At 36.1% G+C, this 22713-nt stretch overlaps 1 pseudogene; it reads right to left on the reverse strand.

Moving 5' to 3' along the window:
- Positions 1–21476: 21476 nt before the first annotated feature.
- On the reverse strand, positions 21477–22151 carry LOC119000395 (60S ribosomal protein L10a-like; annotated as a pseudogene).
- Positions 22152–22713: the final 562 nt, after the last annotated feature.

The raw sequence follows: 22713 nt of genomic DNA on the forward strand, positions 1-22713 counted from the left end.
CATTCTTTCTTTAGCTTTTTCTTCCAAAGACCACTGTGTGAACACAGAGGAAAGAATAACTTTACAGTGTTAGAAACCTGACAAACAGTACTTAGCCAAGTGGTTAAGGTCAACATCAATAATATGAGTCATGTTGACAGTATGTACCTCAGATATGATATGATGAGTGACTCTTTACCTCTTCAGTCTTTCTTTCAATAACCCAAAACCCAAGCTCCAATCTAGTCATTAAAAAAACAAGACATTTTTAATTGGGTTGTTGGTTTGCTTTTGGTGTTGAGTTTTGTGAGTTCTTTATATATTTTGGATATTAACCCCTTTTCAGATGTATTAGTAAATATATCCTCTCACTCTGTTGGTTGTCTTTTTTATTTTGTTGATATTTTTCTTTGTGATGCAAAAACATTTTAGTTTGATGTAGGCCCATCTGTGTATTTTTTCTTCTGTACTTGCCCAGGGAGGCATATCCAATAAAATATTGCTATGAGCAATGTCTGAGATTTCACTGCCTATGTTTTGTTCTATGATTTTTATGGTTTAGGTCTAATGTTTAAGTCTCTAATCCATTTTGAATTTATTCTTGTGTGCGGTGTAAGAAAGTGGTATACTTTCCTTTTTTCTGCACATATCTGCCCAATCTTTCCAATACCATTTTTTGAATAAAGTATCTTTAGTCTATTGGATGTGCTTGCTTCCTCTGTCAAATATTAATTGACTATAAAGGTATGGGTTTATTTCTGGGCTCTCTATTTTGTTCCATTGATCTATGCATCTGTTTTTATGACAGTACCAGGCTGTTTTAATTACTATGGACTTATGAGGATGTGGAAAGAAGGGAACCCTTTTGCTCTGTTGCTGGGAATATAGAGTAATACTACCACAGTGGCAAGCAGTATGGATATACCTCAAAAAATTAAAAATGAAAATGAGTTCTACCTTAATGGCTTGTGATTGACCATTTATGGCAAGGAGATTGGCACAAAAGGAATCACTTTTGTTTGGTTTGTTTTCAGAAAGGTGTTTTAGTCTGCTTAGGGTGAAAATACCACAGTTTCAGTAAGTTAAAAGAAGTGTGTTTTTTTGTCATGGTTTTGGAAACTGAAACTCCAACAGCAAGAAGCACCAACAAAGTTGGTGTCTAGTGAGATGTCTTCCTCTGAGTTACAGTCAGTCACCTTCTCCTTGTGTTCTCTCATTATCTTTCCTCAGTGTAGAGAGAGAAAACAAAGGGGAGAGAGGGAGGAAATGAATTAATTATTCTGGTATATCTTTTTATGAAGACCAAAGGCTTTGGTAAACTGCAAAGACATAATGTCCTGTGGGTAAAAAGCCAGACAGAGGCTTAAAGGGCACATTAGAATTGAAATTTTAAAATGGCAAAGTTAAAGTATGCTGTCTAGGAATACATTGTTAAAGTTAAAGTATGGTGTCTAGGGGTTAAACACACAGGCACATACACACACACACACACACACACACACACAAGTGATTACTATAAAAGTCTGGACACTGGTTACGTTCGGTGAGGAGAATGGTTAAAACTAGGATGGATCACAGGAAAGGAGCTATTAGAGTGACTGGCAAAGTTCTATGTCCTGACCGACTGGTTTCACCATACATTTGATTTTTGTGGTTTTCTGTATTTTTATTTTATCTTACAAGTGGTTTTTTAAAAGGATCTGATCCAAGTGTATGACTGATCTCCCAAAAGATCTAGACAAGAATATGAAGAAATATGAATATCAAACTAGCAACTAATATTTTTTGCAATTATATACTTTAAATATAAAATGCAATGATTTGATTAAATTATGTAAATAGATATTATAAGATGCCAAAACAATTAAGTAAAGTGTAAAAACTTCCACCAAGGACACCCTTGTTAATCTAATCTTGCAAAATATTAATCTAACTGAATTTCATTAAATTGACTTCCTTTTTGCTGAACTGACTGATTTAAATATTGTTTGGCATATTTGCCAAACTTGAGGGCTTGAGTAAATTGCCTTGGGTAACATTGTATACACTCTGGCTCTTTGAAATGAGTAACACAGAGATATGACAGAAATTACCATGATAGCACATATAGAATTTGATAACATGTAAAAAACCCCTATCAGAAGAGTTCTTTTCACAAAGGTCACCCGTTCAATGTCTTAATCCCTGTTCTTCAATCAGGTTTACCCAAGCCTACAGGACAGACCAGGCTGAAATGGTTGTCATCCCTGAAGTTTGAGAACATTTCCATTTGCATGATGATTTATTAACTGGAATTATATTGTGGGTCAAGACAAAGGGGAATTAATGCATTTGCTTCCCTTTTACCCTCCACCCCTCTCCATTCCCATTGCCATCTGCAGTGGTCCCAGTGCCAGGCAGTCGTGGAAATTGAAATCTAAAGTTGTGTCCTGTGGGTAGGATTTTGGAAGGAATGGTGGGTAGGTGCGGGGGCAGGGTGAGCAATCATATAGAATAATCAGAGCAGCCAGGTCATTGTGAGAGCACAGGAGAGGAAAGGCTTCTAGGTGTGAGGCTGTTAACCACAGGTAGAGCCTAACTACAACCCCAGGTTAACAGCTGTGGCCGTTCATTAGTGAAGCCCTGGTTGAGGTAAGGAAGAATGTTAGCAAGAGAAGTCTTACTTGAGGGCAAATGTGTAGAATCTCACAAATTCTCCAGTAGTCTCACCCTGCAAAACTCTGAAGCAATCTATACAGGTCTGAGCCCTACAGAGTTTAGGACTTTATATTATTTTGGAAATCTGATCCTATGTGGCCTTTATTTTTCTTCCAGGTTGTCATTTATTATGTCTTTTTATGATGCCCACTCTTGGATGCCATACATTCATTCTTTCCTTATAGCTTTGACTTTTAAATAGCTTGCTACCACTTCGTTATTGCTTATTCACGCTGTGTTTACTAAGCCCTGCTTCTCCTAGATCACTCTCATTGCCTTAATCACAGTGGTTGTGCTTCTACAAACCACCTTCCTGCCAACATTACCACTGGGAGTAAAATGCAGAATCTCAGGGGTAATCATCATTTTGCACTTGCATTATTATTGCTTTGCATTTACGTAGGCTTCTTCTGTACCTGATACTTTATTCACAATAAGCCTTTTCTGGTGATTTTTGCCAAGTATATTAAAGAGATGCAAGGAGAAATTTCGTGGATCATTTCACTTCACTTCTTTATTTTCAGATGTGGAAACTGAGTGCAAGAAAGGTAGACTGAATTGCCCAAAGGCATTTGTCTGTAGCAGAGTCAAAATTATAGAATTTTTTTTTACTTTGCCACAACAAATTAATTTCTGAAATAAGGCAAAATGTAAATGCGTTAATAAATCAATTAATAAGCTAATGTTATGACATAATCTAAGAGTAAAAGCTATGCAATGTAGATACTGCTTACTCAGTAAAATTTTTTAAAATGGTGTTCCCTAAGGACAGCTGTGACATGAATTCGTTCACTTAGCACTTTGGGTTTGAGAGGCTTAACAGCTGAGGTCTCCCAGAGAGAGATACATATCTACAACCCGTATCAGGACCAGGGCAGCATGGGGGTTCTTTAAACTGATGGATGGCCAGACCAGCTTCTTTCTCTGGGCCCACAGCACTGTGGCCTGCACGCATCTCTTTAGGATTGTCTTCCTACTGTGGAGCTCTTAATACTCAGTTAGTCAAGGTTTGTGCCAGTTTTTAAACTTTAGATATTGAAGGACTTTTTCTGATGTCAATATGTTATTTGGAAATGCTTGCAATCTGCTTTGCTCGATAACTTTTGTAAGCTATTTTTGTAGCTAACAAAAGTTATCAAGCTATTTTGTAAGCTATTTTCTTTCTTTCTCTGTGTAATTTTCTGCCCCTTTTCTTAGTGGGCAGACTTTTATTTAAAATAAAAGTTATTGATAGGGCAAATTTTTCATTGAGGCTCAAGTTGCAAACAATGTCTAATTGGGCAGAGGTATGATGGCATGACCCCTGTATTATAAAACCTTTAAACTCATACTTGGTTGCAACAGCTAAAGAAGAATGTCTGGTTAATTACTTCATGAAGTAGCAAGCATAAGAAGAATATTGTAAATGTTACCTTTTAAATTTAGAAGTGAAAAAATATACTTGATCTACTTAAGAATAAAGTAATAAAAGTTCATCAGTTGCATTATTTTGGGAAACAAATACCTGATTTGTCTGATGTACCATATCGGGGTACTAAAAGCTAAAATGTTATTAAGTAAGCATTTATAATTGGTCTTTATTAGATATCTGGTATGCAATCAACTCTTTGACAAGCTCTGTGGATCTGCAAAAGATATATAGGGTATAATTTATGACCTATAGGTATTCAGAATCTAACTGGGGGAACAAAAATAACACACCTGAAACAATTAAAGATGAACTAAGTAGTACAATTATAAATTCAACCAAACTGCATGCATTGGAATAGTCCAGAATGGGAGAGGTTTTTGGAGTAGGTGAAACTTGAATTGTATCTCTGACTGTGAATATATTTAGGTCGTCACATAGGATGAAGTAAGTAGGCATGCCAGATAAAGAAGATTCTACAGGAGGGGGAAATCACAGGAAAGGGAAACAATCAAGTCGTATGTTAGAAATAGTGAGATTCCCCAATGGATTGAAGCTGCATTCCATAGAATAGTGGGAAATTACTACTGCCCTTGGAAGTGTGCTGATGACTTAGATAACCCCAGGCACTTTTGTATCCTTTGTACCTACCTGCTCAATAAATACTCATAGAGTGAAAGTGACGTAAGAGATCAGAGAAGTCAGGATGTTTGAACAAGATATCACATAGTGACCTCTGCTTCTCCACTCCAGTGCCATTTCCAGAACCAGAAAGTTCCAGATGTTGGAAGTCATTTTTAAGTTTATTCACCCAAAATCCAATAGAAGCTTCTTGTAAAGTTTCTGTTGCACAAAATATAACGCAGGAAAAAGTTAAATATCTTTAGAACCTTTTGTTTAAAAAGAAGGGAACCTCTTTAAATGAGAAGATGTGACTGTGATGTAATTTTTCACATGATCTATAGCACAAAGAGGATGAGAAGCTTATAGGACTGAGGGGTCAAGTTCATTTAGCAACTTTTCTCTGAAGGAAAAGAGGTTAACCACCTTAGCTCAACCCATGTATGCTAAGTAATAGGATGACAGGGTCAAAGGTGTCCTGACTAACTGACTACTTTCTGCCCTTAGGACCATATCATTTATGCCCATTAGAGTTTGAAGAAGAAGCCACTCAATGCAAAACTTCATTTATATGTTTTCTCAGGAGAATTCGAGAGTATTGTTGCAAAGTGAAACAGGCCCTTCCATCAGCAGCAAATTGCTCCATATCCTTCCAGACATCTAGGTTTTTCAAAACATAGCAGAATGTGACAAAAACAGTAATCTCTAGATTCCCTGATATTTTCACATTTCACTAGGAATGTCAGGCTGATGAACTATATTTCTCACTTTAGAGACTCATGTTTTCTTTTTTATATAATATACAAAACAGCTTTTAGAGTATTTGTTTTTCTCACGGTAAATCTCATGTTACTTTATTTTTCAATTAATAGCTTTTTTAAGTTAAGCTCTCTCTTTGTTGCATTAGTATTATTTGTTGGTGGCTTTCCTTATTTTAACCTGGCAAGAATTAATAAACTAATGAACTCATACCAAAACTAATGAACGTGTAACGCACTGAAACTTGACAATATCCAGATGTCATCTCCTGCTCCTTTCTATTTAGTTTTGACCCTGCTATTTTGATTTTGTTGTATCTATAGTCCCTAGTATCAGTATGCAAAAATATGTGTTGAATGAGCTTTTGAGAGCCATTCTCTTACAAGTTGAATGCTAGGAGTGCCTGATAGAGAATGGATGCTGTAAATTCAAAGAAAAAAATAACCACAGTGAATCTTTCATGCAGTTGGTCATGAGAGAACAGATTTGCTGTGTACATTAAACTGTTTCTTATACTTTCCAAGATCCCTATCATCCAGGGAAAGCATGTGTTTCACAGGCCTAAAAAAACCTTGTTGACTTACCTAAAGTCACAAATAGTGTAAAGGAGTTATTCATACTCCTAAGTTCATTGTCCTTCCCATTATTGTACGGTACATTCTGAATTGTTTTGGTCTTCACAGACTGGAATAATTCTCCAACACTTGAAGATACATCTTTCATCAGAGTTAAATATATGAAAGCTAGTAGCTTCTGCATTGTGAGCATTTAACTAGTGATAAACTTGAGGAGTGAGAGTCATTGAAATTTGAATGCATTTTTAAAAATACAAAGTGCACACAAAATTTAACAAGAAATGCTATGAGTAAAGAAAAATACTGAGATATGTCCATAGCTACTACTTTTTACTTATTCCCCCTCACCAAGAAATGCCAGTTTTTGTTTATTTAACAATATGCGACATTCTAGTTTGCTGATGTCATTTGTAGTCAGACCACACGATGCAGGCATGCAATGTTAGATAAAATGTCTGCAGAGCAGACCTGCCTTCCATGATTAATGTTGTTTTACTGAGATATGTCATAAGCAATACCCCAGCTGGGGACTCAACTAGCAGTATGAATAAGATACCCATGGAAGGTTTTGAAAACCTTAAAATAATCTACCTGTATTTTTATTTTTTTAAGCTTATAATCAGGCATCATGTTTATCTTGTTATTACAGAGAAGTATGTTCTCTATCAAAGCCATTTGCATGGAGACAGATGCTCTGCAGTGAGCAAATAAATAATGAATTGGAAGTGACAAGTGCCTTCAGCCAAAAGTCCAAAGGGAATCATCTTCTTGAAAGCATACGTAGCAGAAGGAGCCAAGGAAATAATGAAATGGCAGGAGTACCAGTGTTAATCCAAAAAATAAGCTCAGAGGTTGTGTTAGGCCAAGCTAATTGAACCACTGATGGGCTTTCTTTCATTTTGAATTAAAGTGCATTCAAAATGAGAGAGCATGCAGGAGTATCCTTAACTGGATTAGGGGAAACAAGACAGCTGAATCAGCAGCAAAATTAAGAAATATTTGTTAGAGTGATGTGAATTTATTGAGCAAGATAAATAGATGTGGCTCCATTCCTTCAAGAGTTTACAAGGTAGGACTGACAATACTGATCCGGTGGCAAGAAACCATCAAACACAAACTATTGATTGAGTAATATTAGGCCAGGAGTGATACAATTTTGTATATAAATACAGTTCCTTCCTGCCTTTCTGAAACTCAGAATCTGAGAAATATAATAGCAATGTTAGAAATAACAATAATCACTATCATCATTGATACCATTTCTTGAGCTCTTTTGGCTAGTGCTAAATAATATGCCATGTGCTGCTCTACATGCATTGTGTCTTTCAATTCTCACAACAGCTCTAAAAATTTACAGTCACTCCATTTTGGCATTAGAGAACCTGGGACTTTAGAGATAACAGTGCCAGTCCCATAGCTAGTAAATAGGTGGGTAGATTCAGAAAATTGTACTCCAAACCCAGTGGGCAACTTCTCTATGTTACTGCCTGATAAATCACCACATACATGTATACTGGGTTGAAAGAACACTATTAATAATCTTAACTAGAACTGGATAGTAAAAGCCAAGATAGTGGTTATACCACAAAACACAAAAGAACAATATGCACATTTATTGATGAAAGCACCAGTTATGATTATATAGGAAGGTAATAGCTAACATATTCGTTTGACCCCAATTGTAATTGTTATTGTGTAAAAGAATTGAAGGTGCCTATTTTGTAGCTTCAAGAAATGTAAAATAAAAAATTTGACTCTGCTTTTTCATAATGCCAGGCATCAATGACTGCAATAAACTAAATAGATCTTAATACAGTCAACCAGTGTTTAATAATTGGAATGTTAAGATAACCTTAATGAATTTCTTATTAATGTCTCTTTATGTATAAAACTCTGTAGACTTTAGGCAATGATAGAAACACTGAATCTAAATTAAGGGCAGGCATAATTTGTTCAGACTTTCTTTAATGATAATGCATGTGTAGTACGCCCTCAATTAAGAAGAATGGAGAACCATTTGAATAAATACAAAGACAGAATGCTCAAAGAATCACACATGAAAAAAAGGAATAACAGCTCATTAAACAAACCATCTAAATAAACCCCGTTCATTAATAGAACAGCATATGTGAGAGCCAGATGATTCTTTATTCAGGAGAAAATGAGGATAGGCAATCATAACACACATATTTATTGTTCAGTACAGGTAACATATATCCATTGTAATGTCTCTATTAAAAGTATGAGGGACGTTTAGCCCATTTGGGGATGAAGAATGTGAGTCTTAGAAAAGCAAAGTAATTCTACAAAGATAAGAGAGCCACCAAGGATAGGCATGGCACTTTATTTAGCTAATGTTTCCTTTAGTTAGATCTGTTTGCCTTAAAAGTGAAAGAAGAAGAGAAAGTCAAAGAAAATAGCGGTGAGGTCTTTATTTTTAGTTTAATAGGGCTATTCATCCGTTAAAATTCTGGACATCTAAAAGGGGGGTAGGCCAGTGATACTGAATAACTTCTATTTTGGACCAATTATGTCTAAAGAATCATATAAAAATACCATTACTTTCCTCCATTGTTGGTGTTAAAATAACATTTTATACAAAAAGCACTTAACATTGCCCCAGATTCCTGTGTTTGTCTGATCTCCCAGTGCTGAAGGTTGTCCTAGTGCATGGAAAAATTCATTACTATTTTTTCTTGACAGAACTATTGGCCATCAGCCAGAAATCTAAAGTAAATTATTATGTAGAAATTATAGAGAGCAATATGAATAAACAAACATGTTTTATGCAGAAAGGGGCTATAACATGTAGTCATTAGTATCCTCATATCCAAAGACCAATATTGTTTTACTCTAATCTATGCTGCAATTTAAATGCACAACTATTTTAACTGTGAAGGCTGAGTTCTATTCTCATTTAGTATGCAGAAAAATGCAACAGAATATCACTCAAGATGTAATGATGAGATTAGGACGAATAACCTACAAAATCATAATCATTGGGAGCACATCAGATAGCCAGAATCTCAAGGCAATCTGGCAAACTGAAATCCAGGAGAAAACAGCTCCCTTGAGGAGAACAGCATGCAAGCACTGATATACCTTTGGCAGAGCATGGGTGGAAGTGGACACCACAGAAATAGGGAAGAAGGAAAAAAGATGAAATTTTAACAAAATTTTAAAGTTTGTATACAGACTATCATGAATCTTTAGGATCCCTAAGATCCCCAAACACGAGGAGAATCAGTACCCACTTGCTTTTACCTATCTATAGGCCTCTACTAAGTGTCCATGAGAGCAACTCAGGGCAGAGTAAAGAAGCTCATTAAACACACCCCCACTGTGGACCATTTTTATAGTCTCAGTCTAGCTTTGAGGCGATCCATAGAATCTACAGAAATCGATCTGTACTCTAAACCCCACTTGAATACAAAACAGTGGTTAACTCCCACTGAGGAAGAAACAGAAAGCATGCCCTCACCCTGTATCTTCCTCTATTTTGAGACAAATTGGTTGCCACTGGAGAAGGAACATCACTTTCCCACACCCAAGGCTACCAATTTCAGGAAGAGATGGACTCCTACTAGAGGAGGAGCAAGATCTCTCCCTTCCCTGTACTCTGTACTGACATAGACATCTATGGTACGAGTGGGCTAAGAAATGCACCCACTCATTTCTATCACCCTGTACTGATACAGGAATATTTCTGCTGCCACGGGGGTTGTGGGGTGAGGGAAGGCAGGAGAACAAGAATGCCATCTAAACTATTCCTGCACTGATGAAAATATAGATTGGTTGCACTGAGGAAGAGCAGGAAATTTCCTCGCTTTCTGGACTCTGGTCTCAGTAGGAGGTAGAGATTACTTGTATTTAAGGAAGGGCAGGAAAACTGAAAAAGATTTATCTCTGCAGTTTACATGCAAACAGCACACCTAAGACTACGGCAAGAGCAGAATAACCATGAAACACATCTGCTCCAAAACAATAACAATACATCATGGGACAAGGGACAGGAGCATTGTACAAACATGAAGAATGAGATGAAATCTAAAGGTGGAACAGGAACACTGAGAGAAACCCTGTAGCACCCTAGACCTCACACGTAGCACAAGGTAGCAACAGTTCACCACTGGAGATGTTTAGAGCCTGTTGTGTGCTTAACGCAACTAAAGCAACAAGATGAATCCAGCTTAAATACAGAAAATATTGAGTCAGTCCTTTAAAGTAACTGTAGAAGCAGAAGAGGCATGTAAATTTCTAGAAAAAAGGCTACTGATCTCAATCTTTACTATTTTTACATGGAATGTCCAGAATTAAATAAAAAATTAGAAGACACACAAAACAAATGACCAACAATTTGATACATTATTCAAAGATAAAATAGTCATCAGAATTAGACCAGAATTTCTCATTCAGACTTTCGGACCAAGATGTAGTCAGACAGATTCTTTAAATTACTAATGTTTATATATTAAAAGATCTGTCAGAAAAATGTGAACAACATGCATGAGTAGAACTTCATGAGAGAGAAGTTCTTATGGAACCAAATGGAAATGCTAGAAACTAAAAACAACATAGTAAATGACAATGTCTATGGTGGGAATATGAGTAAACTGAATAAATAAGTCAGAAGAAAAAGTTCATGAGCATCAAAATGGGTCAATAAAAATAAAGCAAACTTCACAAACACAAATATACAAAAAGAAAAAAAAGGATTGAGCAACATTAGTCTAATATATGTGTACTTTGTGTTCCAACAAGATAAATGACAAGGAATGAGACAAAATAAATATTTGAAGAAATAACATTTAATCTTTTCCTACTTTCATTTAAACCAAAGGTCTAAGAAGCTTAGATAAACCCAAATAGGTAAATACAAGAAAAACCTGGGTGCATTATACTTAAATGTTAAAACTAAAATAAAGAGGAACTCCTGAAGACTTCTGAGTAAAAAGGAAATATATATTAGGAACCACTGGTAAGAATTTCAACTGACTTCTTTGTAGGACAAATTAAATTAAAAAATAGAAATGACACCTTTGATGTTTTGAAATTTTTCAAAAGTAGTCAGAATTTTACTAGTGAAAATATCCTTGAAAAGTCACAGTGAAATATAAAGATATTCAGAAATACAAATTCAAAATGCATTCAACTCCTACACAGCCACAGAACAAGAAATATTAAAATAAGTTCTGTAGGTTGAAGCAAAATGTTATCAGAAGGAAACCCTTTTATTTCAGCTTGTTTGTATCTTTATGACTAAAATGTGACTGTTATTAAAAATTAAATTATAGTTTCATGATGCCTTTTTAATCCATTCTCACAGTCTTTGCTTTTGAATTAGAGTGTCGATTCATTTATATTTCATATGAAATAACAAATTTTCTTCATGTATTTGAAATTAACCTTTGGCTTTTGATTTACATTATTTACATCTTCTCTTCAGTCATCTGTTTCCAATTGCCTACCTTTATATGGGAGAGGTTACAAAGATATTAGACATGTGTTGTGAGCTCTTTACCAGTTTTCCCCAGTGGTATGTCTTATGTTACTATAGTACATTATCAAAACTTGGAAATTCTCACTGGGGTGATATGTGTGTATATTTTTATGTCATTTATGGTTGTGTAACAACCACCACAATTGAGATATAAAACTTTTCTATCACTACAAAAATATTCTGTGTAACTACTGCTTTCAAGTCACAGTCATGCCAATTTCTCCTACTATTCCTAATCCCTAGCAACTACAAATCCTTTTTTAACTATGTTGTTTTTTGAGAAGGTAATACAAATAGTATGTGACCTTGTCCTTGACTTTTTCAGTCAACATAATACTCTTAAAATCCATCTAAGTTGTTAATGTGTATCAATAGTTCATTTTTGGAGTTCCCATCAAATGGAGGCATGAGTAGAAAAACTTCACTTCATCGCATAACTGAAATAAGGATAATAACCAATTTAAAAACAAAAAACAACCAGAACTGCCAGAAAATCAAACTGCATGCAAGTACAACAACCAAGGAGTTAAAGATAAAACATTTATCCAGCGTGGTAGGAGAGGTGGAGATAGGAAGGAAGAGACAGGCAGGCAGAGCAGAGAGGGCACAGTGGACTGGGGTGGGTGAGGCTGCGGCTGGAGATTGGGACTTCCCATATTCAAGTGCAGATAAGCCTGGTGGGACAACTGGGGACAACAACTAGTTGTCCCCTGGTGGGAACAACTAGACAAACTGCACAAGCCAGGGTTCCAGGAGGGAAGTGATGGAAAGTGGGGAGAGAGCTGAGCAAGGTAGAAGGTGGCATTATTCCCTCTCTGATCCCTTGCCCACAACACCGAGAAGGGGGTTGCCCTGCACTGGGAAGTGCTTCCCAAACATGTCAAATTAAAGGAGTTCATCATTGCCAGGCCCTTATTATATGAAATGTTAAAGGGACTTAATCTAAGAAAAAGAAGAAGATCAAAAACTATGAAGAGCAAAACGAGAACAAACTCACAATTATCAAAAGCTGAACTTAAAAAAACAAAAGCTAAGTAAACAACTAGAACAACAACAGAATCACAGAAATGGACATCACATGGAGGGTTATCAGTGGGGAGGCAGAGGTGTGAGAATGGAGGTAATGGTAGAAGGAACAAGAAGCATAATTGGCAGGTACAAAATAGACAGGCGGAGGTTAAGAATAGTACAGGAAATGGAGAAGCCAAAGAATGTATGTGTACAACCCATGTACATGAACTAAGCAGGGGTGAATGCTGGAGGGAGGAGAGCTACAGAAAGGAGAGGGAAAAGGGGAGAAAAAATTAAGACAACTATAGCAGCATAATCAATAACATATACTTTTTAAAAATGTGATCCAGGGAAAAATTACTTAAATGTTTTAAAATTCAGAAAAATTGTAATACTAGTGACTACCACAAAGATGTCTTTGAGGATTAAATGTGTAATTTCAAGCATGCTATAAATCCCAGGTATACAATACTTATTGTTGTGATTTTATCTCACTTAACTGTAAATAATTTAATAGGCCATTTTTTTTACTTTAATCCTAATCTCTTTGAAGAAAAAAAAAAGGTTGATTCCATCTTTCTACCACCGGGGTCAGGGACCCTGTATATTGCCAGTGTATGTTTCTGTGTATTTTGTTTATTCATATTTCCTCCTTTTACTCACTTAGAAATATTTGAGCACCTGCTAAATAGTTAGCAACATGCTTGTTGCCATCTGCTGTACCATGAAACAGACATATTCTTCTCCAGTAGATTGCCTCAACACTAGCAAGATGAAACAAGTTCCTGAAAAGACAAACTCATTATCCATTTTACTTATGAAAACATACTACTATGGACAGAGTTTACCTTCAAGTGAATATAGAATATAATCTATTGAATCTACATACAATCTTAATGTATTTGCTCTAGGAAACAATTATAGTCTCTTACCCCAGAAAATGTCAGAAGCAATTGCTATATGTACAGGATTTGGCACGCTGTGGTGACAGATGACCACACAAATATTACTGACTATGAAAATGTTCAGTAGGTCCCAAGGTAAGCTGAACTGTTGTCAGTGCCAAAAAACATAATTAAAGGTTTATTTTATTTGTATTATAATCAGCCAGATGGTTAGAATAATAAACATATCACAAATTAAATATAAAATGCATATTATAAGTGAACATTTAAATAATAGTGATCGTACTCTGTGATCAATATGCATTAAAACTAACTACTCAGTTAAATTAAAACTTTATTAGGATTTTCAAATTAATAATATAAAATCAGAGAATAAAATTAACAAAAGCATAACATGAAATTTCATACTAATTAAAACTAAATCCATAAGGAAAATTCACAATCAATGCAAGTCTCTGTATTTGTTTAACAAATAATTTTAAAAAACATGATTTGCTCTCATAATTTTTTATTTTGCTATTAATATCATTACACAAATATTAGCAAATGTTTTAAAATTCAACTCCACACTGGAGTCTGTACATGTCATCTATTCATTCTCTGCCTGATAGCAAATCATTCAAGTGAAAATACACTGCTAAAATTCTGAGCAATTTGAATGCAAATCAAATCAATACAATAACTTAGAAAAATTTGTTTTGGAAAAAGTGCAAGTTCAGGTAGTTACTCCGGATCTTTTGTTTAGTCTATCTCCAATAGTATTACTATACTTAAGTCATCAATTGCAATCTCTATTTTTAAGTGTGAAAAAGCTCAGAGAAAGAAGACTTTAACCAAAACATGAATGTACTCACAATACTAAGCTATAAGTATGGGATTTCCTTCTAAAGCTAATCAAAATGAAACATGTGTCATATAAAAATCATGAAGTGCAGTTTTGGAACTAGATAAAAGATGCTGTTATCTGTGCCAATCATGTGTTCATATAACTAACACTGACTATGATTATAGCTCAAAAAGTATACTGTAGCCATAAAGGTTTTGTTCCAGAATATTCCATTGAATAATTTCAACAAATAATTATTCCAGGAGCTTGTGGGGGTGACTTTCCTCACAAGTCTCCCTGTGTGCCATGGATGAGAGTAAACATGACTGAGACATGATCTGCTTGGGGAGGAGAGGTGGCCAATTTCCCAGAAGAAAAAGGTCTTGAGCAGTGGCCAGTTTCTGAGGAAAAAAAAAGGCCATGAGCCTCAATGGGTTTTTATTGGGTTGTAATACACAGAAATACAAGGCAGCAAGGATCAGACAGTAGATAGTCTGAGTCAGAGTCTGTCAGGAAGAGAACTTTTAGGGTTTCCTGCCCAAACCATTAACATATGAATGAAAGCACTCTTAGCAGAGCAGATTTCACAGGTTTTTCAGGAATTCTTTGTGATGCCAGATTTTTCCCCAGGACATGCTCTAGCAAGGCAAGGAGCTGCACCCCTCCCCATCAGGTATTCAGGCTTAAGGGGATTAGAGCCAAGAAGTGCTTCTCCCAGAGGACATGGGGACTCAGGCTATGTCAAAGCTGGGGGGCGAGAATCCATTGCTCTTTGTTGCAGCCCCCCAAGTCCTTCCATGATGGCCTCCCAAGTGACCATGTCTGGCCTAGATTGCCCCTCTTCTGAGGGGTCTTACGTGTCAAGGACTTCTGACCATGCTTTGGGGGCAGGGAGGAAATTGAGGCAGCATTTGCTACCAGAGACAATCTTTGTCTCCTGTGGTTCAAATTCCAGAGGCCATAGCTTGCTCATCCTTAGCCACAGGGGGTAGAGAGTTACAATTCCTGAAACCAGGCAGAGCGGCCACAACTGGAGCTTCTTGCAATCTCTAGCTTTTTCTATAATGAAAATGAGTGGCAATAAACAAACAGCACTGCAAAACCAAATTCCAAACATGAAGTAGAAACTAAAATGTTTTTTGAAACAATTTTCAGTGACTTCTACATTTTAATATATATCATCTCTGAAGAAATAACAATATTACTTAGTAAGTTAAATGTTCACCTTAGAAACTTTGAAAAACAAGTTATACAGGTTCAGAACAGTGTTGTTAATTCACTCAAATGTGTTTGAGCATCTATTAGTCAGCAGGTCATTGGGTCAGGAAGTCTTTAGTGATACAGAGATACAGCACTCACCTAGTGTGGTGAGAGTGTGGACACATATGTAAACAAAGAATAACTATACAGTATGGCTGAAGACACATATAGACATGGGCAATGAGTCCTGGGAGCAAAGAGAAGGAAGTCCCTAGTCATGCCTATAAAAGGTCAAAGTTTTTACAAAAGAGAAGATACTTGATATGACAAAGGAAAGAGCAAAGACTCTCACTCTTCAAAATTGTGAAGANCTCAAATGTGTTTGAGCATCTATTAGTCAGCAGGTCATTGGGTCAGGACTCACCTAGTGTGGTGAGAGTGTGGACACATATGTAAACAAGGAATAACTACAGTATGGCTGAAGACACATATAGACATGGGCAATGAGTCCTGGGAGCAAAGAGAAGGAAGTCCCTAGTCATGCCTATAAAAGGTCAAAGTTTTTACAAAAGAGAAGATACTTGATATGACAAAGGAAAGAGCAAAGACTCTCACTCTTCAAAATTGTGAAGATTTTGGAGATATTCTAGAGGCCCCCAAAGCCCAGGAACCACCAGTGGTTGAGGAGTGCTTTAGGGAGGTCAGAGTCTTTCAGCAAACTAAAAGCGGGTAAACAGTGGTAGTGGCTCCCTTATGGGAGTTGAAGCAAAGCTGAGAGATTTTCTGCTAGGTCTAATGTACTGCTTGAAAATATTTGGTGACTCCTGTGGAAATCACCTAAGCCTGGCCAATGGGTACATGTGCTATGGACTAGCACATGGGAGAGTTCTGACTATGAAGAGCCAATATGCATTTAGGGGTGAGTCTCCATCTGGTGATAATCAAACTGGCACAGTGTACTCTGGATTCCTATCTTTCTCTCAGCCAACGCACTTTCTCCATCTACATATCAGTAGTGTTCCTAAGCCATGTATTTTCCATGACTTCTGAGTAAAATATCTCTATTTCTCATGTCCTCAGCAACTTTGTAAAACTTCAGGAGATATGAAAGAATGAAAGAATCTTTGCTACAGATATTATACAAAAATGGGCCAAGGCAGGATCCTACATCAGATGGATTACAGTAATCAGAGTCAAAGATAAATGCACTGATAGAAAAGAATCAGAGTATGTAAGATTATCTCTGAAGACTAAATCCTGACCTTTTAACAGCAGTGAATCTTTCCAACCTCCTTCTTAACACACAGAGATAAGACACAGCATTTAAGAAATACGGAATCATTTTATTCTTTGCTACCTAATCTGATAAACTGTTGTGTTAATGATGGATATTTGTCCTAGATATAAGTATATGTTCAAATGTTTACTGTCTATGTAATGTTTACTGCAGTAATTTCAGGCAAAAAGGCAAGCAACTGGTAAAGTAATTTTTAGGTTAAATAATACTTTTCCCAGCCTTAAAATTCATCTCTACATTATCAGGTCAGAAAGTGTTCATTATCCCAGGGTGTTGAATTCCCTAGTAGCAATTCAATCCATGTAGGTTGGGATGGGAGGAGTATAAGTACAGAATTATGTACTCGACATTATCCAACGTTGATTTAAAGCCACACTAAATAAGACTTACTAAAAAAGAGCAAGAAGTCTGCATAAACTACACAATAACTGATTTTCTTTCCTCATTTTGTTTTATTTTTTCACCTAAGCATTACTTCATTCCCCAAATGACATTCAATTGACAGTGGGCAGCAGGAGAAATTATCCTACTTACATAAATAACAAACTAATTTAGTCAGCACTATGTCACTTATATAAATTCCTAGCTCCAGCTATATGAAATATAAATGTGGTCTCTTCAATGTTCCATTTGATTTGTATATTCAAATAAGCTAAGGTGTGCCTCTGTAACAACACATTTCAAGGCTATTGAGGCATAACCTCAAAACTGTGTATCTGGCTAAATAAATCATCATTACAGCTTTTCACTTTTGTAGACATGTGTTCTTGAGAAATGCATGCATAACCTACATAGTGCACAAGATGCCTTGTGTGGTAGCTTCAGAATACTCAACTCTTTCTTTATATTTTTATTTTTTTATCCCGACTAGAAGACATGCTTATTGATTTTAGAGAGAAGGGAAGCAAGGGAGGAGAGATGGAGAGAAATACTGATGTGAGAGAGAAACATCAATCAATTGCCTCTCATACACACCACCAAACCCACAACCCAGGCATGTGCCCTGACCAGGAATTGAACTTGCGACCTCTTGGCTTATAGGACAATGCTCCAACCAACTCAAACACACCAGCCAGGGCAGAATGCTCAACTCTTTTATTTATTTATTTATTTATTTATTTATCTTTAGAGGGGAAGGGAAGGAGAGAGGGAGAGAAATATCAATGTATGGTTGCCTTTTGTGCGTTCCTTGCTGGGAACTGACCTGCAACCCAGGCATGTGCCCTGACTGGGAATTGAACCGCGATCGTGTGGTTCGCAGGCCTGTGCTCAATCCACTGAGCTATACCAGCCAGGGCCAAAATGCTGAACTCTTGATATTCTTCTATTTGGGCCTTTATAACTGGCTCATCAAAAAGTATTCCAGGCCCTGGCTGGTGTAGCTCAGTGGATTGAGTGCAGGCCTGTGAACCAGAGGATCATGGTTCAATCCCCCATCAAGGCATATGCCTGGGTTACAGGCCAGTTCCCAGCAGGGGACTCACGAGAGGCAACCATACATTGGTACTTCTCTCCCTCTCTCCTTCCTTTCCTCTCTAAAGATAAATAAATAATCTTTTTTTAAAAAGGTGTTTCAGGTTGTACAATGGCGCACACTCATGAAAGTATTAGTTTGGTTCAGAAATTGCATACATTTCATGTACTAGGGGGGGTTGGCCTGCTCTAAATGTGGAGAAAAAGGAAAGCCCTGTACAAGTTCCATTTTATCCCCTTCCTATGTTATACCATAACTACGAGGAAAACCATAACATTATTTTTTGCACAGAAAAAGACTAAAGTGATTATTTTATATTAGAATACCTGTTGTGTTTATGGAAGATGAAAAACTATCACCATCAAATTTTATCATTTTTTTTCTTTTTTAAAGGAGATTGAACTTTGAAGCTCAGTAGTTGCCTTCCCAAATCACTGCTCTCTTCTGGATCCCACAGTAAAAAGAAAGCCTTTACTCTGCTCTGAACAGGAAACCAACTGGACAGGCCTTGCTTCTGATCTACCTTTGATAACTTATAGGAAAAGTAGGCTCTATTTCCATTCATATTTGATGATGAATCATTTTATTTACCTAAAACAAATTACTGCCTCTAATCAAGTTATTGGCTTGACCAGGTAATCAACAGTGAAGGTTGGTATTAGGTGAGGTATAGACAAGAGAATTTTTAATGAGCATTTAGGGCTGGCTTCCTGGTGACAGTGGTGACAGTTAGGAAGTATATCTGAGAAGCTATAATTTCACACCAATGTCCCTGAATGAAATAGAATCAGAATTCCTTCTACCATGCCTAGTGTAATGGAGAAAATAGACATTCACAGTAGAACATTACAACAGTAGTTTCCATTAATAATTTTTAAAATAAATTACTTTTTGTATTTCAATTACAGTTACCTTCAATATTGTTTTTTATCAGTTTCAGGTTTTCAGCATTGTGGTTTGACAGTCATATAAAAGGAGTTTCATTTACCAACATTCAGGTGAGTGATAAGACTAGAATTTCAGCTGATTAATGTCTCCAATTTCCCCAGTTTATAAAACTTGTTTGGTGGATGGACATTTTGTGAATGGGCAGGAGTTCACCTGAGTAATGTGAGACACACCAAGGCTACTGGCCCAAGGACAAATTTACCAAGGCACAGAAACCATAGGTAAGAAGGGAAGAGTTACTGCAGAAAGCTTCCACTTCCAAAGGCTTTAGAAAACTTATACTTCCAAAACAGGGCTTTTGGATGACACCTGGGTTACACAGGGAGAACATGATTCATGACTAGCAGGAAAACAAAATTAGCCTTTGCATTACAGAGTTAGGATTTTACTCCTGAGTACATAGATGTGAAATTGCATCACATATAATCGGTTCATCCAATAACTACCATTGGGTTTAGTGAGACCCAGGATCTCCTGTTAGTTCATCTTCCTTTCTCTAACATAATTCTTTACATCTCTAACTTTCTTTTGGATATATTGCATTATATTATCTCCACTATAATTACCTTGAGAAAAAAGAAAATAAAACCTCTATCAAGAATGTTTAAAATAATAGCTGCATTTTAATATATGTTTAGGGAGATACCACACCAAAGTTTAATGTCTACCATGACTATTCTGTGGTACAAAAATATATGTTTTGTGGAACTAAAATTATATTTAGTTGAGATGGAGCACCAAGAAATATAAGCAAAATAAATGAAAATTATGATGTGAAATAAATGTACATTTATAAAAAAGATAACAGTAAATTGCCCATTTTAAAAGTTGACAAATATTTCATCATACAATCCAGGAAATAATTCCACCATATATTCCAGGAAATAATGTAATATCCTATTAGTGAATTATATAATACCCTCTACAGTACTCCTCTCCTGCAGTTTTCTAACTAAATACTTTTGATCTTCACTTTATATGATGATGATATAATAAAGTTGTTATGGAGAAAACAGAATGATAATTCAGCTATTCCTCAGTATGGTTGTCATTTGTTTTTAATTATTAATAATTTAGAAAATGAATCCAAAATTAAGATATACACAAAAGTAAGGCACTTTAAATTGCTGCTGTGTAATATTGAACTACATAATATGTAATCAATTTACTTTTGTATTATACAGATTGATTTATTGATGAGTATGTATAGAAACTTCTTCAGATAATTTAATTCCATTGATGGGGATTTTTATACTTGTATTTTTTAAAATTATTATTTATTTATTTTTAAAGATTTTATTTATTTATCTTTAGAGGGGAAGGAAAGGAGAGAAGGAGAGAAATATCAATGTATGGTTGTCTCTTGTGTGTTCCCTGCTGGGAACTGGCCTGCAACCCAGGCATGTGCCCTTACTGGGAATCGAACTGCGATCCCTTAGTTTGCAGGCTCACACTCAATCCACTGAGCTACACCAGCCAGGGCATATGCTTGTATTTTTTACAAGTACCAGTATTCAATAGGAAAAAAAATATGTCAGATACACCAAGATCCAATTTGATATGTTGAAATGCACAAAATTAGCAGCTTCACACTTTATACAACTGCTGCACATTTATACTCTACAAACAGAATTATAATTTTTAACAATAATATAGTAATTACCAAAGGGAGAGGGGGTGGAAGGATAAAAGGGGGATGAATGGTGCTAGAAGGAAACTTGGGTTGATGAAAACAAGATACCATATACAGATGATGAATGGTAGAATCGTATCCCTGAAACCTATATAAATTTATTAACCAGTGTCACCCCAATAAATTCAATAAAAATAAAAAATATTTTTTCAAAATATGTCTATATAAAAAGTATTTTACTTTTATAATTTTTAAAAAGTATTATATCAAGTATATAATTAAAAGTAGAAAATTTATTTTGGAGTGATTGTCAGTAAAAATTGAACATATATTTTACCAATATGATTACTGGAATTTCCATAGGCCAGGGTTGTTTTTTTTTNTACAGGCCAGTTCCCAATAAATTCAATAAAAATAAAAAATATTTTTTCAAAATATGTCTATATAAAAAGTATTTTACTTTTATAATTTTAAAAAGTATTATATCAAGTATATAATTAAAAGTAGAAAATTTATTTTGGAGTGATTGTCAGTAAAAATTGAACATATATTTTACCAATATGATTACTGGAATTTCCATAGGCCAGGGTTTTTTTTTTCTTTTCTTTTTTAATGGTAGCAGTATGGCTTTCTAAGTTGTTCCTTAGGACCAACACTGACTGGGGCCTCCTATGGTGCTCTCCATATTCAAAGCCTAGATGTTCTGTCAGTTCTTTCTAAGCAACGATACCAAGAACTTCACAGTTAAGTGGATGTTGTACACCATTTCATCATCTGTCACCTTCATATGGTCAACAGACACTGCCAGACACAGTGCCATCTTCACTTGCAACTTGATCGTGGATTTCACGGTATCAACATTGGCTACCACGTTCTCATTGTGTGTCAACAAGGAAGGGAACTTGATAGCTTTATTCAGGGCTGAACCCAGGATTCATGGGATCTGCTTAATCAGAAACTCTGAAGCCAGAAAGGCATCATACTTCTTGGGGAGCCTCTTGACCAGTTTCTTATTCTTGAGTTTCTTCAGCATTTTGATATATATAGGGGGGATGTCCATAGCTTTGGCCTCCTCACAGTGCTTCTGGCTCCCCAGAACACACAGAGAGAACTTGGGGCACGGAGTGGACTTAAACTTGACCAGGTAATCAACGGAGTGATGGTGCCCAAGAAGTGTTTGTCCTTCTTGAAGGTTGTGGTTCTTCATGCAGATCTGCAGATCCACCCTCTCCAAAGACCTCTGGCACTTGCACTGCTTCCAGTGCAGGACTTCTGGCACTGCCTTGGAAAAAGAATCCAAGGAAACTTTACTGCTCATTATTTATCCCACCACAAAAACTGAAAAAAGCTAGCTTTCAGCACATGCATTTTTTAACTTTGTTTCTCTTTCACTATCAATAACTTCTTGTGTTAAGGGCCATGAACACACTTATATCAAAATATAGCATCTGACCCTATATCTTTTGCCATTAATCTAGATGTGATATCAGAGTGGAACTATTTCCCACAATGGAAAACCAATTATAACTTGCTGACACATTTACCACTGCTAGTGCTTGTGATATCATCTCTCTGATATTTCCTCCATCTGGAAGGACCTCCCTTAACATTTCTCCTAGTCTAGCTCAGTTAGTGATGAAGTATTTCACCTTTGGACACCTGAAAATGTCTTTATTTTACCTTTATTTAAAAAATATGACAAGTGGGGGCAAGGCTGTGGAGAAAAGGGAACCCTAATACACTGTTGGTGGATATACAGACTGGTGTAGTCACTGTGGAAAACAGTGTGGAATTCCTCAAAACACTAAAAATGGAACTTTGTTTTCACCTAACAATTCCACTGCTGGGATTATAACCTAAAAATCCTGAAACACCAGTTC

This window comes from Sturnira hondurensis, unplaced genomic scaffold (genome assembly GCF_014824575.4).
Source record: "Sturnira hondurensis isolate 20B ecotype Veracruz unplaced genomic scaffold, ASM1482457v3 Scaffold0015659, whole genome shotgun sequence".
Classification (NCBI taxonomy): Eukaryota; Metazoa; Chordata; class Mammalia; order Chiroptera; family Phyllostomidae; genus Sturnira; species Sturnira hondurensis.